General features: G+C 36.6%; 1 protein-coding gene across 15 annotated transcripts in view; it reads left to right on the top strand.

The window, feature by feature from the left end:
• WDFY3 (WD repeat and FYVE domain containing 3) overlaps positions 1–27360 on the top strand; it is a 277574-nt gene that overhangs the window by 24519 nt on the left and 225695 nt on the right. For 12 of the 15 annotated variants that reach the window (XM_086704668.1, XM_086704670.1, XM_086704667.1 and 9 more), the window contains exon 2: positions 7869–7962. The gene's annotated coding sequence lies outside the window, so the exon portion shown is untranslated. Of the gene's footprint in view, positions 1–7868; positions 7963–16060; positions 16189–27360 lie in introns of all 15 variants that reach the window. The other 3 variants (XM_086704669.1, XM_086704671.1, XM_086704673.1) reach the window with 1 other exon arrangement.

A 27360-nucleotide genomic window follows, 5' to 3' on the forward strand; every position in this document is an offset into this window, starting at 1 on the left:
TGACTATTTACCCTCAACTTGGGTGGAGGAAGAGGGAGGGATTGCAAACAAATCTTGAACTCTTTCTACTAGAGTTTATTTTTGTAGTGACATAGGCAAAGCAGCTCTAGGTCATTTTTAGGTGTATCATGCATTGGCTAAATATTTAGGTTATTGGAGCCAGGGCCTGAGGATGGAGGGATGTGCAAATATGGAAAGGGGAAAGGCAGAAATTAATCCTGTGGAGATGGATTGAAATTAAAGGTATTAATGTGAAGTCATTATTTTTGCAACTAGTATGTATATGTGTGCACAAATGTGTATCTACGTGTGGCATGTATGTACACATATATTTGTATGCGTATGTGTGTTTGTATATATATATACACACATATATATATACGTGTATATACACATATATATACGTATATGTGTATATACACGTATATATATGTGTGTATATATACGTGTAGATATGCACACATATATATATGTGTGTGTATATATATGTGTGTGTGTGTGTGTATATATATATATATATATATATATGCATTTGTATATTTCCTGGTAACTCCAGCAAAAAGGCTGAGAAGAAAAGAACAGTGAGAACACTTAATTCCCAAATCTTGGTCTGTACCACTGTTCCCAGCACAGAGGAACCAGAGATCCTCAGAGAATTGGCTGATTGCAGGTCTGGGCAGGGTACATACCAGGTGACCTGTATCCTTTTCTTTTTTTATGTACTAGAAAATAATTTTTTTTTTTTTTTAAATGGGAGCATTTCATAAGAAGCCTGTTGGGTTTCCTACTGGTTCATTCAGTCTGTATTAATTTAATCATAAATAAGTATAATAATTAACTATGAACTAGTAGAAATAGGAATCATTATTCATAGTAAATAAACTGATAAATGAATAAGTAGAGAAGGGAGGTCTCTTGCTTACAGTAGAATTCTAAGTTCTAGAGCTGGAAAATCGTCAATTTGCAGCCATTATAGTAAAGATAAGACAGAGCAAGGAATAACAAAATCGAGGGGGCATGTTGATGAGGTGAAGGTTATTTCCATGGTATTTCCAACAAATGACTTATTATTTGCAAGGTACAAAATTGGGTTTATACGTTGGTGACAACAACGTGGGGCAAATGACTACCATGTGATTTCAGATATGACATCCTGAGGGGACATACCATCATCTGTGTGGTAATCTGGCCAAAACTGCATAACCTGAATCTCATCATGAGGAAACATTAGACAGACTCAACTGAGGAGTATTCTACTTAGAGGAGGGAGGGGCACCTGGGTGCTTAGTTAAGTGTCCAATTCTGGATTTTGGCTCAGGTCATGATCTCATGATTTATGGGATCAAGCCATCCTTCCTCAGGCTCTTCACTGACAGCATGGAGCCTGCTTGGGATTCTCTCTCTCCTCCTCTCTCTGCCCCACCCCTGTGTGTACACGCACATGCACACGCTCTCTTTCTCAAAAATTAAAACATTTTAAAAAGTGGGGGATGGAGCTGTGTTCTTCCAAAAATTGAATGTCATAAAAGACAGGGCAGTGTTCTGTATTAAAGAAGGCTTAAGAGAGATAATCACTAACTGCACTACCTGACGCTATACTGGATGGGGGGAAAATACGATAAAAGGATAGTATTGAAGGACCCATTGAAAAAATTGGGGATGTGGATACTAGAGAAAATAAAAACATTGTAACACTGTTCAAATTCCTGAAGATTACTCTGGTTATAAAAGAGAATATCTCTATTCTTAGGAAATGCATAGTGAGTCAATGGAGCAAAGGGCTGTGATGTTATATAATTTATCTTTGGTTTGTTTAGAGGAAAAATAGTGTGAGTGTGTGTGTCTGTGTGAATGGAAAGGAAGTACAAGAGAATCCATGAGCACAGACGATAAAACAAAGAGGGTAACATTAACAATTGGTGACTTTAGGCATAGTGGTGGTTTTTAATTCTTATATTTGCAGCTTTTATGTAAGTCTGAAATTATTTCCAAACCACATATTTAAAACACTTAAAAATATCTGCCCTTTATTTTTAGAGTTTCTTTATTTATAAAGAGTATGGTTCTTTGTCTGGAACCAGTTTGGAATGAACATTTTTGTAATATTTTCCTGTGTGTTGGTGTTGTGCCTCTGCCAGCCAACCATTGTTGAATATGACAGCAGTTAGTGGAAAATAAGTGTCACTGTGTGGACAGCTAGAATTTAAGACCTGATTTGGGGAGGGGAACTATTTACTACAGTGATTAATTTTCTAGAAGTATTGGCTACAATGCCTATTGAAGTCTTTCGAGTTGTTATCACTTAACTGTTGAAATACTAGAATGATTATTTTACATCAAAAATCTATTGCCCCTGATTAGATATTCTTGTTTTGTAAACTCAGGAAGATTGTAATTTTTAGCCTAAGAGTGTAATTACTTATTTGTTCATTAAAAAAATGTTTATTGAATGCCTACTGTGTGCCATAACCCTTTCTAGGCATTGAAGGTATAGCACCAAACAGAACAAAGCTCTTGCCCTTGTGGATTTATGTTTTTGTGGGAGGATATAGACAAACAGGAAAGAAGTGAAATAAATTTATGTTAGTAACATTGGAGAAAAATAGGTAGATTAGGGATGCTGGGAGTAAAATTGTTACAGTTTTAAAAAGAGTGGACAGGAAAGACTTAGTTCAGGAGACAAATATTTGCGCAAAGATCTGAAGATAGTGTAGGAGTGAGGCATGTAGAGATGATCGTCTCCTGGAAAAGCATTTGGGCAGAGAGAACAGCAAGTGTAAAGGCTCTGAGGCAGGAGTATGTCTAGCGTGAATACGGAATTGCAAGGAGGTCAGTAGGAAATGAGGTCAGAGGTAATAGGGGCCAAATTATGTAGGTTCTTTTTATGCTATTTTAAAGATTGTGGCATTTACTCTGGGATGAGAAGCGATTAGGAGATTTTGGGCACAGATGTTACACTGTATGGGTTATGTAACATTATCAGGATCACTCTGACTGCTTTGATGAGAAAGGACTGAAGTGGGGCAAGGGTAGATGTTGGGAGGCCAGTTACTAAACTATGGGAAAAATCCAAGTGACAGATGATACTTATTCTGGTTAAAGTCTGTAGATGATGGGAGGTGGTCAGAATCTGGATGCATTTTGTAGACAGAGTCAGTACAGTTTGCTATTGGATGGAGAAAGGGTAAATACTTGAACTTTAGTGATTAGTGAGAAGAGGAGAAGGAAGCCAAGGAGGTGAGGAGAGACCAGTGAGATAGGATGAAACCAGGAGAAACTTTGTTCTAGAAGCCAGATAGAGAAGATATCAGGGTTTGATGAGTCATACCAGTTGGCTGTAGATAGGTCAAGAAAGATGAGAACTTGGATTTAATAATAATATGTAGGTGACCTTCAAGTTCAATGGCATATTGGGGAGCAAAAGTCTCATTAGAATGTGTTCAATTTGAATTGAAGAATCTTGGAAACAGAGTATGGTCATCTCTTTTGTGACCTTTTGCAAGGAAGGAATCAGAGAAACTGGCCAGAAACTAGAGAGGTGATGGTAGGTTCAAAAGGTTCCTTGTTATTGTTTGTTTTCTAATGATTGGAAATACACACACACACACACACACACACACACACACACACACACACACACACACATGGTTTGCTTCATAATAAGGAGGAAATTAGGAAATTGATGCTAGAGAGGAGAGAATTGGGCCTTACTAGAGCAATGTTCTTGAAAGGTAGGGGCATGATATCTATTTTCAAAGTGGAGGAGTTAGACTTTTTGACCCAAAAAGTTCAAGCATAGTAGAAGAGTAAATCTGTAGATTTTGGTGAGTGGGTAAGTGTGGTTCTGGAACTTCTCTTCTGATTGCTTATATATATATAGGAATCAAGGACAGCATGTAGAGTGACTCAGATCTTAGGTGGCTTTTGATTTTTTTTTTTCTTGAATGATGCAGATTAGGTGATCTGCCAGGAGTCCTGAGAAGCAACAGGAGGGCTGTAGCCATGCTTGTTAAGTTTTTTTTTTTTTTTTTTTGACACATTTAGGTTTTTGTTACTCTTCAGTCTAATTGGTTTGTATAACACTTAGGAAGAGATTATAAAAAAATTTTTTTTAAATTTTTTTAAATGTTTATTTATTTTTGACAGAGAGAGAGAGAGAGAGAGAGAGAGAGAGAATGAGTGGGGGAGGGGCAGAGAGAGAGGGAGACACAGAATCTGAAGCAGGCTCCAGGCTCTGAGCTGTCAGCACAGAGCCCGACGCGGGGCTCGAACTCACAGACAACGAGATCACGACCTGAGCCGAAGTCAGACACTCAACCAACTGAACCACCCAGGCTCCCCTAAAAATTTTTTTAAATGTTTTTATTTTTCAGAGAGACAGAGCATGAGCAGGGGAGGGGCAGAGAGAGGGAGACACAGAATCTGAAGCAGGCTCCAGGTTCTGAGCTGTCAGCACAGAGCCCAATGTGGGGCTGGAACTCACGAACCATGAGATCATGACCTGAGCCGAAGTCAGACGCTTAACCGACTGAGCCACCCAGGCGCTCCGGGCAGGGATTCTTAAAACACTTTTGGGGCTCTGGAAAAATTTTTTTCCCATTGATCTTCGAGCCAAAAAGTATGATTCTAAGGTCCTTAGAATTTTCATTAAATTGCTCTTAAAGACATATTTAAGCCAAGGAAGTACAGCTAATTGTCTACTCAAGTCTGGAATCTCTGTGGTCTTCTGAATTATATAATTTAATTTGGAAATTCAGTTTTCATACCTGTGTGCATATTCATGTATTCAAACTCAACCTGTTGACAATATAGCTGACTTATTCTAAATTAGAGGCAACCAAAGCATGAAATAAAAATGTGTAAGATGTCAAAGTCAAAATAAGAACTCTGCCTAAAGTGTGATTTATTTATTTTACTTGAGAGAGAAAGACCCAGGGGAGTGCATGCGTACCCGGGCAGTGGAGGGGAAGAGGGAGAGAGAGAGAGGGAGAGGAAGGGAGAGAAAGAAAAAGAAAGAAAAGAGAAAAGAAAAAAGAAAAGAAAGAGAAAATACTAAGCAGGTTCTATGCTCAGCACAAGCCCATTGCAGCACTTGATCCCACCACCAGGGGGTCATGACTTGAGCTGAAATCAAAAATTGGGCGCCACCCAGGTGCCCCTAAAGTGTGATTTAAATTGTGATTTGGGTAAACCTGATACTTGAAATTATATTGCATTTTGCAGTTAGAATGCATTGAAATCATGTCAAAGCATTTACCCTTGGTGAATTTATATTAAAATATTAAAATGGGTAAAGCCAAATAATCATCAAAGATGCTAAAATTTCTAGGAAATAATAAGTAAAGGCAGACAGCCGAGGAAGAATTGGCAAAATGTCTGAATAGGCATTTCATAAAAGAGGAAACATGAATTAGCCAATAAATCTGAAGAAATGCTCAGTATCTTTCATCAACAGGAAAATGCAAAGTTAGGCCACAATTCTATGCCATTTTACACCCCAAAATTAACTTAGCATTAGTAAGTGTTGGATGTGGTTCAGTATGAACTACCTGTTGCTGTTGGGATTATAAATTCCTAAACACACATTGGGGAAAGTAAAAATTGGCATCTTCATGAAAAATTGAACATAGACGTATTCATCAACTACTAGGCACAAACTTAAGAGAAACTTTGGCACACAGGCCATAGGAGATGCATATGAGAACTTTTGTAACAGAAATGCTCATAGTAGGAAAAAAATCTTGGGAGAAGAATAAGATACTATTGTAAAGAAAATGGATAATTCACTTATATATTTATACAATGCAGAATTATTCTACAGTAAAAGGAATGAGCTACAACTGATGCAGCAACTGGATGAATCTTTAAAACGTAATACTGAATGAAAAAGTCAAACCGAGAAGACTGGAGCTATTTAATACCATTTTCACAGAATTCAACAGCAAACGAAATGAAACCCTATGTTGTTGGGGGATATATACATATGTTTTAAATCTTTTAAAAAATCAAGTAACGATAAAATATAGCCTAGCAGTTGCAGCAGACAGAAGGGATGAGAGAGGTGGGGCATGGATTTGGGGGGAGCCAGTCAGGAAAACATTACCATTAACTTCTATTTAGGTTCTCCAGTGGGGGGAGGAGCAGGTACCTGGGTGTTCCCTCTATTATTGTCCTTTGAATTTAAAACATGTTACAAGGGGCGCCTGGGTGGCTCAGTCGGTTAAGCGTCCGACTTCGGCTCAGGTCACGATCTCACGGTCCGTGAGTTCGAGCCCCGCATCGGGCTCTGGACTGATGGCTCAGAGCCTGGAGCCTGCTTCCGATTCTGTGTCTCCCTCTCTCTCTGCCCTCCCCCGTTCATGCTCTGTCTCTCTCTGTCTCAAAAATAAATAAACGTTAAAAAATAAATAAATAAATAAAATAAAACATGTTACAAATAATTCTTGTAGTAACAATAAGCTAGAAAGTAGGGGAAGCATATTCTGAAGTCACAGTTTAGAAGACACGTCATCACTTCTGCTTATTCCCTTACTGCCACTTGAATTCCTAATGTCACTCAGTTTTATACCAGAGGTATCTTCTTTTATTAGTCTTTTATCTGATTAAGCCTGTGTCTGCCATTTGTCAAGCCACTCAGGAACTACTTGTTGGATGAATAACTGAATGAATGACTTGGGAAAATAATTCAGGATTTTTCTTAGAAACTACCTAAGAGGGAGATTTTGAAAAATACTTTTCCTTCCACTACTAGCTGGGTGAGATGGACAGCAAAACTAGGTTATTATTGCAGAGACTTTTGAATGATAATGGACTGTATATTTGAAGGCAGTATTTCTTTTTTTTTTTTTTTTTTTAAGTAAAACTCTCTTAATTTTTTAAAAGTAATCTCTGAGATCAGGAGTCACACATTCTACCTACCGAGTCAACAAGGTGTTCTTTGAAGGCAGTATTTCTGGTTATGTTTAACTATTGTAATATGATCAGAGAGATTAACAAATACATGACAAAAACAAATAGTTGATCAGAACAGCAGACAGAAAGCCCATGGGAATTAGTCCAAGCTCCTTAGTTTTGAATAAAAGCACTTTGGGACTAAAGAAATAATTGATTAAGATCATAGAACTTGTTGAGAACAGAGTTAGGAAAGACCAGAACCTAGATCTCATGATTCATATACTAGGATTTTCATATTGAAATACTGAATGGTAAATAAAATATTTTTTTCAGACTTTTTGTTTTGTTTTGTTTTTTAAAGTAATGTCTGTACCCATTGTAGAGCTTGAACATATAACTCAGAGATGAAGAGTCTCATGCTCTGTCGTCTGAGCCAGCCAGGCACCCCAAATAAAACAAACATTTGAATGTCCTGTAGAAGGCATGCTTAATAACTTAAGCATGGGTTATAACCATTAAGTAGGAAGCAGTGTTTTCTGATTTTAAGTTAGGGCAAACTACAGTTAGCTTCAGATACTTGACAAATATACCTAGAGAACTAACAAGAATTTTTTGCTTTTTTGGCTCATAAAAGCAAAAAAGGAGTGTGATCTGTGATGTACAAATGAACACTGGACTGGAAATGGGGAAGAATTAGGTTCTGAACCTGGCCCTGCCACTAAGTAACTGTGTTGTCATTGATTCTTTGCATAATTTTTCCTGGTCTTAGTAGATGGTTTATAGAGACCAGATTTAAATGACTATATTTTTTGTGGACAGATTTTATCTGTCTTAAATAAGTCATTGTCATGTGTTCCACTATTAAATCATTGGCCACAAATAAGGAGACAAAGAGGGAATCAGTTGAAAATGAATGACTCATTATGCCAATACATAGTCTGAAAATAAACTTTTTTTTTTTTCTTACATCACAGGTATAATACTTCTCCACATCTGCTTCAGGAAGAAAGTGCCTGCCATTCCTATTGTTTCTACGCAGGTTCATGCCAGCCCAGAACGGAGAATCAGGTCAGTTTTAGGATTGTTTTGTGTGTTGAACAAGGAGCCAAGAGCAAGAATCATGATAGTCTTTCTTGCATCATTGTATTGTAGCAAGACCACTGAACTCTGCCCCAGAAGAGCTGGGTTTCAAGCCTTCTTTCCCATTGATGGCTGGGTAAGCTTAGGCAAACCTTTCCTGAATGGCTTGTAGTTTTCTGCACCCCCCCCCCCACCAAAAAGGATATATTAGAATAAATTATCTTCAGTTTCAATTATAGCTTTAAAGCATTGTTACTTTTATTGTAGGTACCTACATAGAATAAAATCGTATTTTTAAAACATCATTTTCATTCTTTTTTTCCCCTGGAAAAATTGAGTTGTAAGCACAGGCTTTGGAACTCTAACCTATTGTATTGTAGTTCCTTGGAGTGACTAGTTTAAATGATGAGCTACGTTGTAAGGGACTCGAGAGTATTCTTGCTATCTGGTTGCCTTAGTTTTAGTATTATACTTTGCTTTATTGTTACTGAAACATTTTTTACATGAGGTTATTAGTCCTTCAGTAATGTTCTTCGGCTTTAGAGAGGATAGCTTTTTGACCATGTTAGTTCTCTATTGATTGTACGTGACACAATTCAAATATCTTAAACAGAAAGGGGAAGTTATCAGGCTTTTGGATATATCCCAGGGGATACCAAAAGCTCTGGGGACATGGAAATGCAGCTGGGCTGTACAAGAAGAACCTAGAAACCAAAGACAGTCAGGTTTCCCTCACACTGTCAGTGTGGCGCTTCTCCTGTGCGTCTGTCTCACTATCTTTGGAGAACTGGCTTTCTTCATGTTTCCATTCCTTGTCATGGGAAGCATGGTTTTCACCACTTCCCTACACTCTGTATTTTAAACTTCAAACTCCCAAAGAAAGGCTAACGAACGCTTAAGTACCCTATCCCAGATTTCCCAGAACAGACTCTGATTCTTTAGTCAGGTGTCCCTAAGCAAGTTGTACTTTGGGGCAGGGTCATTTTAAAACTTGACAATGGCTATCTTCCCATCTTTGTTTCAAAGCCTGTTGTCCAAAAAGGATCTGATTTATTCCTACTACAATACACGTGGCTAATAATAGAGGCTTACCCTTTCTAGGAGTATTTGTATTTCAGTTAGGATCAAACATTAAGCTGTATTTCCAAAACCGTGTAGAAGTGAAAATGTGAGTTCTGGTAGATAAAAATGATTAATATAGATGAAAGAAAAACATTAGGGATTGAAAGGCAGTATTTTAGGGTTTGGAGATGGAAGAAAACGAGTAACCCATGTTTGTATACTTAGAGGAGGGCAGATAGATAATCACATATTTTTTTTAGCTTATTTTGAGAAAGAGAGTGTGAGCCAGTGCACACGCTCAAGCAGGGGAGGGGCCGAGAGAGAGAGGGAGAGAGAAAAATCCCAAGCAGGCTCCACACTGTCAGTGCAGAGCCCAATTCCGAGCTCGAACTGACAAACTCTTGAGATCCTGACCTGAGCCGAAATCAAGAGTCAGATGCTTAACCAACTGAGCTACCCAGGTGCCCTGCACATATATTTTTCTAAGGTTGCAGTGGTTGCAGTGGTACAAAATTTAATACAGCAAGTAGAAGAAAAGCTTTTCTATTTAACTTTCTGAAAACAAGATTTGAAGGTAAGGGAAAGGACCATTAGGTTTAGTCTCAGCTCAACTATTAACTATGATTTTGCCTAAATCACTTATTCTTTGTGCACCTCAGTTTACTGAATCTGGGCCACTTACCAGCTGCATGACCTTAACTTCAAGACATCAGTTTTCTTCATCTTAAAAATGGAATTGGTGGTAGTGATACCTCCCAGGTTTCTTGTGAGGAATTACTATATGTTAAGTGTACAGAAAAGCTCCTGGCACATCAGCAGTATCACTTTTTGAAATGAGTGGATTAAATTACAGGATTGCTGGAGTCCCAGCTAACTTAAAAAAAAAATAAAAAGAAATCTGTGGTCTAAGATATTTCTGATACGACCAACATCTTTTTTTCAGAATTAAGACTTAGAAGCCTTGGCCATCTACTTGAGCCCTGCGTTAAGGCTAGTTTTGGTACTGCCAACAAAAGTTGTTTTGAATTAAGTGTAGGTATTAGTTCTCTATGGCTACATGTATTAATTTGTTAGGGCTGCTGTAGCAAATTACTACAAACTGGATAGCTTAAGCAACAGAAATTTATCTTTTAATGTTTATTTATTTTGAGAGAGAGAGAGCGCGCATGCAAGTTGGGGAAGGCCAGAGAAAAAGAGAGAGAGAGAATCCCAAAAATCCCAAGAGCCTATGCAGGGCTCGAACTTAGAAAACCGTGAGATCATGACCTGAGCTGAAGTCAAGAGTCGGACGCTTAACTGACTGAGTCACCCAGGAGCCCCAATTTATTTATTTTTAAAAGTTTATATGTTTATTTAGAGAGAGAGAGAGAGAGAGAGAGAAATTTGGGGAAGGGCAAGGAGAGGGAGAGAGAGAATCCCAAGCAGACTCCCTGCTGTCGGCAAACCATAAGATCATGACCTGAGCCAAAATCAAGAGTCAGACGCTTAACTGACTGAGCCACCCAGGTGCCCCGAGACATATATTGAGAGAGTTTAAAAAGTTCAAGGAGGGGCGCCTGGGTGGCGCAGTCGGTTGAGCGTCCGACTTCAGCCAGGTCACGATCTTGCGGTCCGTGAGTTCGAGCCCCGCGTCAGGCTCTGGGCTGATGGCTCAGAGCCTGGAGCCTGTTTTCGATTCTGTGTCTCCCTCTCTCTCTGCCCCTCCCCCATTCATGCTCTGTCTCTCTCTGTCCCAAAAATAAATAAATGTTGAAAAAAAAAAAAGTTCAAGGAATGGAACTCCATACAGTATGAAAAGTGCGGATATATTTAACATGAAGATTAAATTACAGATTTTTAATTTTTTATAATTAGAAAAAAATGCAAGGTGAAAATTAAAATAGCATTACAAATTAGACTATTGGGATTTTAAATTTTAATTCAGTTTTTCTTTATTTCAAGAAATGATACCCTAAGTTTGGGACTTAGAAATCATTTTTTATATGAATTTTTTTTAAGTTTATTTATTTTGGGGGAGAGTGTGCACATGCAGTGTGCTCTGCACCGACAACACAGATGTGGGGTTCCACCTCGCTAACCGTGAGATCATGACCTGAGCCGAAATCGAGTTGGATGCTTAACCACCTGCGCGATCCAGGTGCCCCAGAAATATAAATCATTTTTATCACACTTTATATCCCCTTTTGTGATACATTTTTTCCCCCTTAGACTTTTGGTTTATTGTCTAGAGCTAGAGGTTTCTATGACTTCCATCTTTGAGTTGTTTTTGACCGCAAGTATCCCTTCTTTGGCTCTTGTTTTGAGGACAAATTATGTATTGATCTTTATTGATAGTGTGATTAAAAATATTGTATAATGGGTGCCTGGGTGGCTCAGTCGGTTAAGCCTCTGACTTCAGCTCAGGTCACGATCTTACAGTTCATGAGTTTGAGCCCCATGTCAGGCTCTGTGCTGACGGCTCAGAGCCTGGAGCCTGCTTCGGATTCTGTGTCTCCCTCTCTCTCTGCCCCTCTCCCGCTCGTGCTCTGTCTCTGTCAAAAATAAACAAACATTAAAAAATTTAAAAAAATATGTTGTATAAAGATTTAAAAGCAGATATTAATGAGAACTGCAGTGTAGTACATGTTTTGGTTAAAGTACCAAACTCAGTCATATTTCCAGGTTTCAGTCATGGTGTCGTTGCTTACAGCTCTTTGTCCTAGTACATATTTCTTAATTTCTCATTTCCTATCTGTAAACTGAGTGTAGTAATAGTATTTAATAGAAGTATCATAAGGGTTAAACAAGGTAATGCTTACAAAGTCCTTAACGCTGTACCTGGCACATTGTAAGTAAAAGCAAAATTTATGTTAGCTCCCATTCATTGTTGCAAACAATGGCCTTAAGTCATTTTTATCTCTGAGTTTTTTAAGATTAGAATATCAACAAAACAGTGTTCTGCTGACGATAATGCATAAACCTTCGTGTTTAGTTGATTACACAGTTCATTAGCATATTGGCTTTATTTTTGAAAGGCAGAATAGAGTTTGCCTAAAAGGATATGAGTTTAGAGTCATTGCTTAAATTATTGACTAAGAAAGGCAGGAAGGGATTGGAGAAATAAGTGTGCTGTTTTTGCTGTAGGTCTCAAGAGCTTTTTTGTAGTCCCCAAATACATACGTATGTAGTGTAATGTATCTGTAACACAAGGATGTCAACTTTTCATTTTCATTTTCTTCTTAAACTTTTACCACTAGCCACTCCTCCCCCCTCCCCCTTTTTTTTGTTCTGTTTTGACCTGGGGGAAAGGAGTGGGAGAAGGGATGTCCATTCCCTTTACAGTCTTATACAGGACTTGTCATTGCTGGTCTTCTTACCTGTGGTAGGATTGCCCCTTGCTCCTGTTTTATGAAGATCTCTGCTAATAAGGCACCATTAGGTGTATTGATGTGGTTGTGAGTTGACTGTGGCCACTTAGGAGCATCCTAAGAAAGCTAAACTCCAGGGTGCTTGGGTGGCAAAGTTGGGTAAGCATCCAACTTCCACTCAGGTCATGATCTCACGTTTCTGTTCGTGAGTTCAAGCCCGGCATCAGGCTCTGTTGCTGTCAGTGCAGATGGCGCTTTGGATTCTCTGTCTCCCCCCTCTCTCTGCCCCTCCCCCGACCCTGCAAGCTAAATTCCTTCTCCCTGTAGAAGAAGGATCTATGCCTAAATTGAGGGAAATGTGGAATTAAGAGGAAGTCTCCTGTTCACATACATTGTGGTCCTAATTTGGTGTCAGCTTTACATTGTCTGAGCACATTTTTGTGTGTGTTTTATTTAAATGAAAATGAAGAAGGCCACTGTTCTCCTTAGGAGTTTGTAATTTGGAAGTGTTATACAACAAACGATATAGAAAGAAGAGAGGAAACGGAGAAGATCTGAAGTATAATCTCTCAAGCTGGTTTATTATTTTCTTTGTGTGTGGTAGAGGAGGAACCTCAAAAAGCCTAGCCTAGAATTATTTTTGGAAAGTAAAGATCCAGTATGTTTTGACGGAATCAAGGATAGTTATGACTATGTCTATATGCTGAAGTAGAAAGTGAGTTAAAGAATGATTCCAAAACATATAGAGAAGGAAGAACACATTCTTTTTTTTCCTTCAATTTTTAAAGTATCTTGATTTTTAAAATAAAAATTCAGATACTTAGTTCTTTTTTACCCCTCCAAAGAGCTGAAATAATTTATAATGGTCTGTGCTCTCTCCCTTCCATTTTTCCTCCTTCCCTTCTTAGTATCTGTCCCCATAATTTTAGACCTTTCAGTTTGGATCTTTTATATTTGGTCTTACTGCATGTTTTGTAGGAAGCAAATCACATTGTCATGTGTTCATGATGCAAGAGTTGTTTTCCTCCTTACTGTATCTCTAGCTCTTTCTTAACTATGTAATTGCCTAGTCCAAAAAAAAAAAAAAAGTTTCAAAAAGCCCCATAGGGATGAATTTTTGAAGTTATCTCAGAACCAGTCATGGTTCAAAACTCAAACTTTTTGGGATCAGAGGCTAAGATTTGGTTTATTTTTTAAAATCTTTTAATGTCAAAAAAAAATCTTTTCAAATATTTTTACCTTCTTCCAACATCAGTGGATTAGCCTGATGCTTTGCTGTATCTAAGTGGGTATTCAGGAATAAGGGCTTCCTTTTAGGGTCAGAGGTTGTTGAAGGAAAGCTTTTACAAAATCTTAGGAAAAGGCGAGCTGTCCCCCATTAAAGAACAGTTCTTAATTTACTGGTGGAGAGGCCATGTGATAGAATTAAGTTTTTTATGTGGGCTTAAATTTATCTCCCCTGTTTTTTTTTATTTTTAAAATACATATTATATATCTATAATATATATATTATTTATTCATTTTGAGAAAGAGTGTGCACAAACACAAGCGGGGGAAGGACAGAGGGAGAGGGAGAGAGAATCTCAAGCCGTCTCCACACCTAGCATTGAGCCCATCCGGCTCAGCGCTGAGCCCAGGAGCTCGGTCTCACGACTGTAAGATTATGACCTGAGCTGAAATCAAGAGTCAGATGCTTAACTGATTGAACCACCCAGGCACCCTATCTCCCCTGGTTTTTTGATCAGTTTTATGTTTTTCATTTCCTATGCCTGCTAAAGAATTCTTGTTCAAGGAATTCACTTTTATAATATCATAGGTAGGGACACCTGGGTGGCTCAGTCGGTTAAAGCGGCTGACTTCGGCTCAGGTCATGATCTCACCGTCCGTGAGTTCGAGCCCCGTGTCAGGCTCTGTGCTGTCAGTTCAGAGCCTGGAGCTCGCTTCGGATTCTGTGTCTCCCTTGCTCTCTGCCCCTCCCCCACTCACACTCTGTCTCTATCAAAAAATGAATAGACATTAAAAAAAAATATATGTAATATCATAGGTAAATGAAATCCACCCCTTCCCTTGAATAATAGTTAATGATAATAGATAATAATATTAATAGCAGTGTACATTTACTGTTTCCTAGGTTTTTCATGTATTACATCATTTATTCTTCACCACAATCTTGTGAGATTAATTCTATTATTTTACTCATTTTTATGCTGTTAGAAACAGGCACTAGAAGTACTTGCCCACAGTCACAGGATGAGGTAATGGCAGAGCCATGATTCAAACCTAGGAATCTGTCTCCAGGGTCAGGCATTCACCTACTCTGCTGTCCTGCTTCTCTTATACATGAGGAATGACATCACTTATTTCTTTTCTGTAAAAGAAGGTGAAACATTCTTCTTATATCTGAATTTATATTTGAAGACAGTAGCCTGTGAATATTCATTATATTAAACTTGAGTTTCAGGCATTTAATTATACTGTTAAGAAAGTAAGAAAACGTGTGCTAATAAAAAATGTTTGGAGCAGAATGATTTATTCTGTCTTCTCAGGTGACCCTGTGTAAGGTTAGTATTCTATTTTCAGGAAGATTCTATTGATTTGTGAGTAATTGAATCCCAGGCTTTGCTGTATCCCCATTATATTTTTGATATTTAGTTTGCTATTTTGTTTCCTTTGGAAGTTCTGTACCCACATAGATGTCTATAACTTTGTTTTGTTTTAGAAAATAATTTTGAGAATAATTACCCTGATACCAAATACTGTACAATTCAGGCACAAGAAGTACAGAACTGAAGAACTGAGTGTTTTTGTCACTTGTCTCCATTTCTTTTTCTGGAGTTGCTTATATTCTTGTTTTGTTTCTCTTTGCCAAATGGTTTCCTTTGCTTTCTTAGTTAGTGTGTAGTGGTCAGTTGTGGGTGTTAAGTTCGGCCAGCTCTTGGCCCCCAATAGCTAATTATCTTGGTTATCACATTCTAAATTCTAACTTGCTAGGAAAGAAAATCCATGAGAAAATTTTTGAGATTTTAAGTTTTATTATGTTTTAAGTTTATTGATTTGAATAAGCTCTTTGCTTTTTCTTATCTTTATGGGTATTGAGATTTTGTGGCAGTCTTATTTTCCACAGCTCCTAGTTTGTGAATCTGGAATGGGAGTGTAGTTGAAGTCTAAGATTTTTTTTAATTTTGTTTTGCTTTTTTGAGAGAGCACAAGCAAGAGAGAGGCAGCAGGGAGAGAGAAAGAGGGAGAAAGAATAAATCTCAAGCAGGCTTCATACCCAGCACAGAACCCAACGCAGGGCTCAATCTAACAACTGTGAGACCATGACCTGAGCCAAAATCAAAGAGTTGGACGCTAAACTGACTGAGCCACCCAGGTGCCCCTGGTCTAATTTAATGGTGGAAAATGGTCTCTGAATTCAGTGAATGAATATTTTAGTCATATGATAACTGTAGTTTGAAGAATCATATGTCCTAAAAATATTTTTTAAAGTTTTACTTATTTAAGTGATCTCTACGCCCAGTGTGGGACTCGAACTCACAACCCTGAGACCAAGAGTCGCACATTCTTCCAACTCAGCCAGCCAGGTGCCCCAGGTCCTAAAAGTATTTAAACAGCGCCCTCTGTGATGTGCATTCCAGTGAAAAATGTGGTGCTGTCAGCCTTTTTTTTTTTTTAAGGTTCATTACACTCCTTTCTGCATGTTTTGCCGAAGAGCGGGGCCTCTGAGAGTGGTAGGATCTTTCAAGAATAAAAAACTATCACAGAATTAGCAGAAAGGAAAAGAATATCTATGAGCTTGTGTAAGGTACATACAAATAATTCACAGATTGTGAAAATATACTTTGTTTCATGACCTTTTGTTTACCTCAATATAAGATGTTCTGATGGAGACTGTAAACTACATAGTTTAAGGAAAGAGTTGTGCAGCACCACCACAGATTTTCATCTTTGGTAACATAAGTTTAAAGTACTGGTGATGTAGAATACATTTGTTTATATAGGAAAAAGAAAAGGCCGTAATTTTGTGTATCTTTACAACCTGGCTAGAGTGGTAACCCATTTTAAGATTTATCAGTTAGCATTTTGTAGACCAATGGGAAATTTCTTATTTCTGCTCTTTCTAAAAAACAAGAAATCTAGAAACAGGTGGAGATTTCTCAGTGGTTTTATCCCTCTCCTTTTAGACCAGAGTTTGCATTTTGAAAATTTTAAACCTACAGAAAAGTTTAATGGAAACTATAGTGTACATCCAAATACTTTCAATCTTGACTCAATAATTGCCAGTGTTTTGCCACATACATTGTCATTGTGTTTATATACATTTCAGGGTGGAGAGGTGGCATTGCTGAACCATTTGAAAGTAATTTCAGCCATCATAATACTTCACCTGTAAATACTTCAGCGTGTGCCTCCTAGAAATAAGGACATTCCTCTGTGTGACCATTATATTTTTCTCATGGGTTAACAAAATAACAATAATTCAGTACTGTCATGTTAAATCCAGTCCCTATCCAAATTCTCCAGTTATCCCCAAGATTTCTTTTACAGATCTTTTCAAACAACAATCTAGTTAAGGTCCACATATTACACTTGCTTGTATCTCTCTACTCTTTAAAAATCCAAATTAGTTTCTCCTTTCTCTCTCTTCCTCCTCCTCTTCTTTTTTTTTTTAATGATAGTGACCTTTTTAAGAGAGTCCAGAATAATATTTTTGTAGCAATCCACATTCTGCATTTATCCCTTTCTGGTGCCTGTCTAGTGAAACTGGAAAATAATTCCTCTCATAGAGCAGGAAGCCACATGAGATACATATGATAAAATTTATAGGGGAATTGAATAGTGACTGGAAGTAGTTATTACTGGGTTGAGGTTAGCAAATGACAATAAGGAAGGTTTCTTTCAGGTTAATGGAGCAGAAGTTGGGAAAAGAACAAGAAAAGAAAGAGGTTAAAGGGAATAAAGGGAATTCGTATGACACCAAGGGATAATAGCAGGCAATTTACTTGGCAAAGAGAGGAGAGGGTTGTGGAATCATAGTACCCAGTACCTAGAGGGATAGGTGCTTGTTGTGTTTTGGCTGAGTAGTTGAATGAATGAAAAAGTCTTTGAATTTTCTGCACTGACTGTAGAGAGGCATAGTGAGCCCAGGTCAACTTGGCTGCTATTAGAAAAACAAAGGAGGTTGTGTGCATTAGACCTTTTGTATGTTACGAGGTTTTCTATGGAAGTAAAGGGGTATATTAATGTATTGTACTGCTTCTTGCAAATTTCTAAGGGAAAATTTGGAGTCATGATTTTATGCCTTGCCTGTATCTATATGTATTAGAATAATTGTATAGATACCATAAGTGAGAAAGCTTCAGTTTTATAACTTTTGTATGCAATATATACGTATAAAATATATATGCAGTTTTATATGTAGTTACATGTTGATGCCTTGAACTGAAAAATTAAAGAATCTACAAAATGAAAGTGGTAGAAACATGGATCTGTTTGTTTATAAATATTTTTAGTACTCATAGAATATACTTTGATGATGAATAATATTGCTTTCAAGTAACTTCTGATAAAATGTCAGATGTTCACAAAGACATAAGTAACTTTGATTATGTTCAGTTTGCTTTTCAATTAGGAAAAATTGAGAGAGGGCTAGTTAATTCTCAAAATATTGATAGTTTAATATGAGAGAAATCTGTTTTACTATGAAACCCTAGAGAATAGTCTTTTTTCTCCCTTTTCTTTCCCTTACCTTCACTACTTATCCTTCCCCTACCTTTAGTTAGTCTACCCTACCCTTCCTTCTGTTTCCTACCTTTTTCTTTCATTCCTTGCTTTTAATGACCTCTACTGTTTCCAGAGGTCTTATCCCGTGTTACTTGTCTAAGATACTGCTTCATAGCAGTTAGTTTATGATTGGGTCCAACAAGACCCTGCAGTTTTTTCATGACTAAGTTTACAATTTTGTTATACTAGCTTTTAAGCCTCTAGGCAGTAATTTTTGCTTATTTGCTTCTTAAGATCCAAAGTAATACATTTTATCAGTGTTGGGATTCTTAAGTTGATCTAGTAAGTGCTTTCCTACCTATGTTCAGGACCAAGTGAGAAATACAGTGTGACATGATTAGATTTGATTTGGGCTTGGGCACTCTGTAGCAGTGTGGAGAGTGGTTTAGAGTGAGGACTGATGGAAGGGGGATCGCTAGTAGGTTGTAGCAGTAAATCTAATGGGAGATGCTAAATAATTATTTCCTAACCCTATTCACTATTAGAGAAAAAACGACAAATATAAAAGATACTCTTTTATGATATGCTCCCTTTGAGTGTGGGAGTTGAAGGAAAGGAAGGAAATGAACTGAAACCATCAGGTAGTCTAGGTTAACTGCCAAGTTTCTACCTGGATGACTAGTTAACTCTGTTCCTGCTTAGCTGTGTAGAAATTACAGAAGAAAAAATAAAATTTAGGGAGAAAAATAATGTGTTAGATTTTTGAACATAATTTTAAGAATTTCAAACTTGTAGAAAAGTTGCAAAAATAATAAAAAGACCAAAAAAATAATATAAAGACCATCCATGTGCCCTCTGTTCAGATTTACCTGTTAACCTTTTGTCCCAAATGCTTTATTACTCACTTTGTGAATGTTTCTGTGTATATATGTATAAATATACATGCATGTATGTATTCTTCTCATTAAATCATTTTGAAAGTTACATTGAGCATATCATAGCCCTTTAGTCCTAAATACCTTAGTGTGGGTTTCCCAAGGATAAGGATAATCTTATATAGAGCAGTCTTAAAAAACTTTAGTAGATTTAGCATTGCTGTATTACTTTAATCTGCCATTTTCCCATTTTGTCAGTTGATCAAATGTGTTTTATAATAAGCAGACTTCTTCCCCTCCAATACGGAATTTAGTCTGTGATCCCATATTGCATAGATGTCATATCTTCAGTATCTCTTAATCTGTAACAGGTCTTCAACTTTTCTTTGTCCTTTATTACATTGTCATTTTCAGAGAACATAGTTATCCCCTTCCCCCCGCCCCCCAACTTTTTTCTTTTTAACAGTGTGCCTTAACTTCAGTTTATCTGATGTTTCCTCTTGATAAGATTCAGGTTATGCATTCCTGGATGAAATACTACATAAGGGTTGTGTCTTTCTTAGCACATCATATCTGGAGGTATACAGAGCCCATCTGTTCCTCATTTTGGTACACATTTTGACCACCTGTTTGTTTCATTGTCTGATTCCTTCACTATATAGTTACTATACTCTCTTACAATTAATAAGGAATCTGTGAGGAGATACTTTAAGACAATTAAAATACCCTACTCTTCATCCAAATTTCATCCCCTTTGCATAGGGTCTACTGATAACTTGCTTCAACCAATTGTTACTGGTGTGATTGTTACATGATGATTTTTTCCAACTCCAGTACTTCCCCTACTTTTACCAGTGATTACTCAACATTCTATTCAAATAAGAGCCCTTTTTAAAATCTATCTATATTTTAATTATTGAACTTCTGGATTCCTGTTTGTTTCTCAATGATTAATAATTCATTACCGTTCTTAAATATTTTGGTTCTCAAATTGTCCCAAATCTCACTAGTAAGATCCTCTTTCTCCGTGCTGGCTCCTGTATCCTTTTACATTTTTTATTTTTTACTTTTCAAGTACTTCATTATTTTCATCATTAATAAGACTCCTCTTGTATCTTCTCTGTCCCTAGAATGAGTCATTTCTCCTAGGAGTGGGGGTTGGGAAATTATAATAGGAGCCAAGATCTGGACACTTAGTATGTATGTTGCTGCCGGATATCTTTGCTTCTGGGCCCTTTATTAGGGGACAAAGCTAGAAAATATATGTATCTTTATATGTACAAACATATATATGTATATACACATTTGCATGCATGTGCTCATATAACATGGATATATGTTTGAACATGGATATATATTTTAGAAGTATTAGTTCACAGATTTCTCTGTTTTCCCTTTCTGTGTAGTGAGAACACTGGCACTTAACAATATTAGCATTTTTATTCATTTACCCTAAATGAGTATCATCTAAAATGATTTCAGAATTGTTTCACCTATACCACCATAAAAACAACCCAAAACAACACCCCACCCTTATAGATAACTAACTTCATTGGTTTCTTGTTTATCCTTCCAATATTTCTTTTGCAACAATAAGTAGACATGTATTTTTTCTTATTTCCTTTTTTTCTAACACAAGCATGCATGCTGTCTGTATAAATACTTTGGCACTTAGCTGTTTTCACTGAAAAATGTACCCTGTATCAGTTCACAGAGATCCTCATCATTCTTCTGTGTGTATGTATGCAAGTTTATTTGTCCTGTCTTCTGTGTTTGGTTATCCAGTCATTTTGCAGTTTTAGAGTACTGCAATGAACAACCTCGTGCGTGTTTTTTTTTACTGTTGGAGGTGGACCTCAGGTACCTGGCTCAGCAGGTAAATGGACATTCAGTTTTGCTACACATTAGCGAGTCCCCTTCCACTGCACCTGTACTGGTTTGCGTTCCCACCAGTAGTATATGAGAGCACCTGTTTTTCCGCGGCCTTACAAAGAGAACGTATTGTCAAAGCTTTTAACTTTTGTCAATCTGAAGGGTGAAGAAATAGTATTTTAATGAGGTTTTAAGGTGCATATTTCTTACGTGTTAAGTTTATATCTTTCAGATATATGGCTCATATATATAGGCATACATAAATATCTATACATGTCTTTTTTTCCATTTTTCTTTAGGATTTTTGGTCTTTTTTTCCGAAAGTTATTAAAGTCCTTGTATATTAGGAGCATTAGCTCTTTATTTGCTACATATGTTTGCAGATATTTTCTCCCAGTGTTCTCATTTGCCTTTTGACTTTGCTTATGGTGTTTTTTGCCATTCAAAAATTAAAAAAAAAAATTTGTTATGTAGTCAAATTTATTAATGACTTCTGTAGGCTGGCATTTTGAGTTATAGTTAGAAAACATAATGAATTTGAACATAAATTTGCTGTATGTAACAGTGAAGAAATGAGGTGGTTGTCTATGCCAGAAAAATAGGGATAATTCTCTCTGCTGTATCACCCACAATTTTACATCTTAAAGCCTGAACCATAGTAATCTGTTTCATATGTAGAATATGCCAATTTAATTATTTTAACTTTTTACTGCAAAAATTTCACCCATCCATAAAACTAACACATACCTATCATCCAGCTTCAGTATCAATTAAAACGTCTATGCCAAATGATCTAGATTCCAGGGTTTTCGTTTATTGCTAATTATCTTTGTAAGGAGGGAAGATTGACCTACCCTAGCCTAACAGGCTTTGGCCAACTGGCCTCCCGGGCTCTCTGGTCTCTTTCCAGTGGTCTTGGCACCAGACCTGACCTCTTTCAGGCTTCTGTAACTTCACCATGTCCACATATCTGAAGTACATGGGAAAAAGGTGAGAAACATAATAGGTTAGAGACTACTGTGGCATGCATCAGTGAAAATAACTCAAAAGAAGTCTGGTCGATGAACGCATTAAAAATTATATCTCTTAGTTTGGATCGAAATAAACACTGTTTACTGTGTACATATAGATAGCTATTAAAGGAGGAGCTGCAAGTACCTTTTATCAGTGAGCCTAGGACAACTTACAGATGTTTGCTAGCCAACATCTAAACATAACACGGAAAACACTCAAAGATTCTAATTTGCTTAATGGAATTTTCCTTGTACTACAATTATTTTAAACTGGAATTATATTGCTTTCACTTGATAGCCTCCATGGAAATTGTTTTATTAATTCGGTATATTAATTTTCAGTTTATCAGAGTCTATGATTAGTTTGAAAGAATGACTAGACATCACAAGGGCTCTGGGATTTCTTCTTTTCATTTTATGGGTCTGTATTCCCTTTGGAACAACATTCTCAATGCATCAAAACCCAGTTGAACTGCAACATTAGAATTTTCAAATGGCTTTCCTTCCTCTTTAAGTAGAAGCTGACCAGCCACTTACCAGTAACCATATGCTGAGAATATCAGTATTCTTTAGAAAATATTTTAACAGAGGCAGGAAGGAAAACCAGTGAATTCTTAATGATTATTAATCTTTTGTATAAGTAAAGTCCACATTTGGTTTCTTTTTTCTTCACTGAGAATAGCAGTGGCAGTGATCATGGCAAGACAGAATACTTGCTGGCAAGAAGTGGACAAAGAAGACTGGCATAGTCACAGGGGAATGTTGCCGCACTGGCCTGTATTCACTGGTTTTCCTGTGGCCATTTCTTGTGAACTTGTTTTGATGAACTAAACTTTACCTTTTGCTTGTATTTTACATTTCTTGTCGTTTTTGTGTTGTCATGTTTTGGTTTAGTTTGTGATGTTGTTCATCTCTCTTCTAAAAATTAGAACCTATCCACAAAAAAGTTGGTTTCCTAGGGGCACCTGGGTGGCTTAGTCGGTTAAGCGTCCAAATTCCTGATTTCTGCTCCGGTCAAGATCTCCCGCTTCATGGGCTTGAGCTCTGCATAGGGCTCTGTGCTAACAGCATGGAGCCTGCTTGGGATTCTCTCTCTCTGCCCCTCCCTGCTCTCGTGTACATGTGTGCGCTCCCTCTCTCAAAATAAATAAATAACATTTTTTTTTAAAGTTGTTTTTCTTACAGCTATCCTGCATGGTGATAAAACATGATTGTTTTATGGTTAACATGTTGCCTCTAAATATATGATAAGGCTCTACTTTTGTGGATGAGGAACATCAAATATAATTTAGGATTAAGTTTATTATGAAACAGAAGTTCTTTATTAGTTTTTGGAAAATAGTAGCATTTCTGAATAGAAAACAGCATGTTAAGCGATTGGTTTTGTGCCACTTGATAAAAGCAGAAGACACATTGTGGTGTTTTGTGCGTACAGGTTTGTGTGTGCAGTTAAGATCTTTCCTCTTTTATTTTTTTTTTAAATTTTTTTTTTCAACGTTTATTTATTTTTGGGATAGAGAGAGACAGAGCATGAACGGGCGAGGGGCAGAGAGAGAGGGAGACACAGAATCGGAAACAGGCTCCAGGCTCCAAGCCATCAGCCCAGAGCCTGACGCGGGGCTCGAACTCACGGACCGCAAGATCGTGACCTGCCTGAAGTCGGACGCTTAACCGGCTGCGCCACCCAGGCGCCCCTCCTCTTTTATTTTTTAAGACTTGTGGTAAAATATATGTAACCTAAAATTTACCATTTTAACCATATTAAATATTGAACCATATTTAATAAGTGTATAATTCAGTGGCATTATGTACATTGCAAACGTCATATACCATCATCACCATCTATTTGTGAAACTGTTTCATCATCCCAAGAAGAAATTCTGTACCCGTTAAGCAACGCTTCCCCATTCTCCTTTCTCCTGGCCCCTAGTGACTTCTGTTTTACTTACTGTCTCTATGAATGTCAATATTCTAGATAATGTCACATGAGTGTAATCATATTTGTCCTTCCTTTTATGTCTGACTTATTTAAGATGTTTTCATGGTTCATTCCGTTTTGTAGCCTCTATCAGAATTTTGTTCTTTTTTATGGCTGAATTATATTCCATCGTATGTTGGTAAAAGAATAATCTGTTTATTATTTCTACCTTTTACTATTGTGAAAACTGCTATGAACATTGACTTACAGATATCTGTTTAAGTCCCCATTTTTAATCCTTTTGGGTATATACCTCGGGGTGGAATTGCTGGGTCATATGGTAACTCTAATAAACTTTGAGGAGCTGCCGCACTGTTTTCCCTAGTGGCTGCGCCATTTTACATTCTTCCTAGCCAAGTACAAGGATTCCAGTTTCTCCGCATCCCTGCCAACAATTGTTTTTTTCCATTTATTTGTTCATTGCCATCCTAGTGGATGTGAAGTAGTATCTTACTGTGGTTTTGATGTGCATTTTCTTGATGATTAATGATATTGAGTACCTTCTCATGTGTTTATTTTAGGGAAATGTTTGTTCAGGTTTTTTGTGCTTTTTTAAATTGGGTTATCTTTTTGATGCTGAGTTGTGGGAGCCTTTTCTTTATGTATCCTGGGCATTAAACCCTACTCAAAGATATGATTTGCAAATATTACTCCTTTCCATGGGTTGTCTTTTCACTCTCCATAGTACCCCTTGATCCAAAAAAGTTTTTAATTTTGATGAACTCTAATTGGTTTATTTCTTTTTATGCTGTGTGGTTTGGTGTCATATTTAAGAAACCATTGCCAAATCCAAGGTCATGAAGAGTTGCTCTTATGTTTTTATGTAAAAGTTTTATACTTTTAGCTTTTAAATTAGATCTGTGATCCATTTTAGGTTTATTTTTGTGTGCGCTTTAAGGTAAGGGTCCAACTTCATTTTTTTTACATATGGATATCCAGTTCTCCCAGCACCATTTTTTTGTTTTTCTAAGAAGTCCTTTCCTCATTGAATGGTCTTGGCCCCTTTGTTGAAAATCAGCTGAGCATGTATGTGAGAGTTTATTTCTGGGCTGTCTATTCCATTCCACTCTATGTCCATCCTTAATGCCAGACATTGTTTTTTTTATCACTGTATTAAAGGTTTTCTTTTTGATTGACTAGTTTATCATTCTTAATGTGAACCTTTAAAATTTTTTCTTGTATGTATCTTTAAATTTTGCCTTTAGTAGTTTCATTTAGTTGACAGTACTTTAACAAGAACTGCAGATATCAACTTTATAATGAATCCTGTCGGAGTTAGTGTGCCAGGAAAATTAATACTAAAGCAAGCAAATTTGGAGTTATTGATGCTGCATTTTCTTTGGAAATTAGAGGGAAAAGCATAAAGACAGAAAATGAATGGTGCTTGCACTTGCTCACAGAGATTAAAAAGAATTGGAAAGACCAATTATTTATATAATGTAGTAAGTGATCTTTTAATTTCATGTTAAATGTCATTTTATTTTAGTTCCAGAAGTAATCTACTTAGGAGGAGGAGGATCGGGGGTGGTGGTGGTGGTGGTGGTGGAGGTGGTGAAACTCTTCAGGAATTTTATAAAAGAAAATAATTTGTATTTTGTGAGGAACATTTTCAATAAGGAGCTAGTAATGGCAGACTCTTAAGTATTAAGCCAGATCTGAATAACAATGTTTATTAGGCTTGTTTTATGTTATAAATTTCTAGCTTAATTTTGTCTTCTTTCAGACTGCAACAAAAATTAGAAAATTAGAACATCAGAAGTTATTTCTTTCTCTGTTGATATACAAGTTTTTTGTTTTTACACTTTTTTCAGAGCAGGTTTATACTCTCCCCCTCTATATTTTAACTGTAGTCCTTAAATTATTTGGGATTTATGAAGTAAATCTATTTTGTAACAAGAATACTGGATTATAAATTAAAGATAGACCTCTCTAAGAAAATACAAGTTAATTAACCTTTTTTACAGTTTGCTATAAATGAATTTCTACTATTTTAAAATTTCTACTGTGACTAGATAGAGTAGATCAGTGCTAGGGGTAAACAGATGTTTTAAAACACGGTCTGTTTCCTAAAGGAGCTTACATTGTAGCTTAGAGCCAGTTCTTGTACTGAAAATTTATGGACTCTGAAGTCTTGAAGAGTTTGAGTCTAGCCTTAGAAAAACAAAATCAAATTTTTGAGCCAAATAAGAACAGTGAGTTATATTCTGACATACCTGACTCATATACTCAAGAAGGGATAATACAATATTTTCCTAGCCCTTTTATGTTAAAAGGGGGGGGGGGACTGTATTTGATACCAGCAGTAAAACAAAAATGTTAGAAATATACAAAGAGTTGGGCTTATCAGTTGTAAATGACTATTATGGTTTTAGATTAGGTGAATTAGAATGATGCAAAGTCACTTACACCTTCATCATATTGACTTTCTAGCTCCATTTTTTTTTTTTTTTAAGGACAATGGTAATTTTACAATTCACTTTCCATTTCACAATGTGCTGGTGATTTTTTAAATTTAGAAGCCATGTGATATATACCAATTAAGATTTTCTTTTATTCTAAATATTTTTATATTACTGTGATTTTCCTTTTTTCAAGTTTTGAGGTATTGATGACATTTAATTTCAAATAGAATCACAAAATTCTGTTTTTAAACCTTCTTAGTATTTATTGATTTCACCTCCTATTTTTTGTTCTTTTGGCTGTTAACATACCGGGCCATCATCCAACCTAAACTGAATGGGTACGATTTCCTTTTAACTGTCTGTGTTAGACAAAGCTCCACTTGAGCCCTTTTCTGTAGTGCAAGAGTCCACTTTGTAGAATGCAAATTTGATTTTCTTACTCTGCTTTTTGAAATTCTCAGTGTCTCCCTATTGTCTTTAGGTAAAGCTGAGAGTGTGTCATAGAACATGTTTTTTTTTTTTTTTTTTTACCCAGTTGGTGCTTATACCTCCAGTCCCTTCATACCTCATCTCTTAGGCTTTCCTCACCCCTCATGTGGTGTGTGTGTGTGTGTGTGTGTGTGTGTGTGTGTGTATACATATATATAGTATATACACGTATATATATTTGTGTGTGTGTATATATATACACACACATATATACATATGCATATGTATACATATATACATATATATACTATATATGTACATATATACATATATACATATGTATTACTATATATACATATATACATACATATGTATATATGTATACATACGTATATACTTATGTACATATATACATACATATATATATACACACACACCACATCCACTTTTTATTCTTGCACGAACTTCTCATTTTTCTCTCCCTCTTGAAATTTGATACTGTGTGCTAGGTATTCTTGTTGGGTCTTGGGTTTACCTTTTTTAGAGCACTTTTACTATATTGCCTGACTACTTAATTTCTGTCCACTCTAGTCATAGTGTCTTATTTTTCCTCTTTTATCTAGGGCTCATGGTGACTGGGACATAATAGGCACAGATTGATGTTTATTGAATGAATGAATGAAT

This window comes from Puma concolor, chromosome B1 (genome assembly GCF_028749965.1).
Source record: "Puma concolor isolate L17-30 chromosome B1, mPumCon1.1.hap2, whole genome shotgun sequence".
In the NCBI taxonomy this organism is placed as follows: Eukaryota; Metazoa; Chordata; class Mammalia; order Carnivora; family Felidae; genus Puma; species Puma concolor.